Here is a 1409-nt window from a genome sequence, read left to right on the forward strand (position 1 = left end):
GCCTACAGAAGCTCAGGAACTCATTGACATGGTTGCTAATAACCAGTTCATGTACACTTCTGAGAGGAATCCTGTGAATAATGGGACGCCTCAGAAGAAGGGAGTTCTTGAAATTGATACTCTGAATGCCATATTGGCTCAGAACAAAATATTGACTCAGCAAGTCAATATGATTTCTCAGAGTCTGAATAGAATGCAAGCTACATCCAATAGTACTCAAGAGGCATCTTCTGAAGAAGAAGCTTATGATCCTGAAAACCCTGCAATAGGAGAGGTGAATTACATGGGTGAACCATATGGAAACACCTATAATCCCTCATGGAGAAATCACCCAAATCTCTCATGGAAGGATCAACAAAAGCCTCAACAAGGCTTTAATAATGGTGGAAGAAATAGGTTTAGCAACAGCAAGCATTTTCCATCATCCACTCAGCAACAGACAGAGAACTCTGAACAAAATACATCTAATTTAGCAAACTTAGTCTCTGATCTATCTAAGGCCACTCTGAGTTTCATGAATGAAACGAGGTCCTCCATTAGAAATTTGGAGGCACAAGTGGGCCAGCTGAGTAAAAAGATCACTGAAACCCCTCCTAGTGCTCTCCCAAGCAATACAGAAGAAAATCCAAAAGGAGAGTGTAAGGCCATTGAATTGACCATCATGGCCGAACCCACAAGTGAGGAGGAGGACGTGAATCCCAAGGAGGAAGACCTCCTGGGACGTCCAGTGATCAACAAGGAGTTTCCCTTTGAGGAACCAAAGGACTCTGAGGCTCATCTAGAGACCATAGAGATTCCATTGAACCTCCTTATGCCCTTCATGAGTTCTGATGAGTATTCTTCTTCTGAAGAGAATAAGGATGTTACTGAAGAGCAAATTGCCAAGTTCCTTGGTGCAATCATGAAGTTGAATGCCAATTTATTTGGTAATGAGACTTGGGGAGATAAACCTCCCTTGTTCACCAATGAACTAAACGCATTGGATCAACTGAGATTGCCTCAGAAGAAACAGGATCCTGGAAAGTTCCTAATACCTTGTACCATAGGCACCATGACCTTTGAGAAGGCTCTATGTGACCATGGGTCAGGAATAAACCTCATGCCACTCTCTGTAATGGAGAAGCTGGGAATCTTTGAGGTGCAAGCTGCTAGAATCTCATTAGAGATGGCAGACAATTCCAGAAAATAGGCTTATGGACAAGTAGAGGACATGTTAGTAAAGGTTGAAGGCCTTTACATCCCTGCTGATTTCATAATCCTAGATACTGGGAAGGATGAGGATGAATCCATCATCCTTGGAAGACCTTTCCTAGCCACAGCAAGAGCTGTGATAGATGTTAACAGAGGTGAATTAGTCCTTCAATTGAATGAGGACTCCCTTGAGTTTAAAACTCAAGGACATCCTTCTG

The sequence above is a fragment of the Arachis ipaensis genome, chromosome B05 (assembly GCF_000816755.2).
Source record: "Arachis ipaensis cultivar K30076 chromosome B05, Araip1.1, whole genome shotgun sequence".
Taxonomy (NCBI): domain Eukaryota; kingdom Viridiplantae; phylum Streptophyta; class Magnoliopsida; order Fabales; family Fabaceae; genus Arachis; species Arachis ipaensis.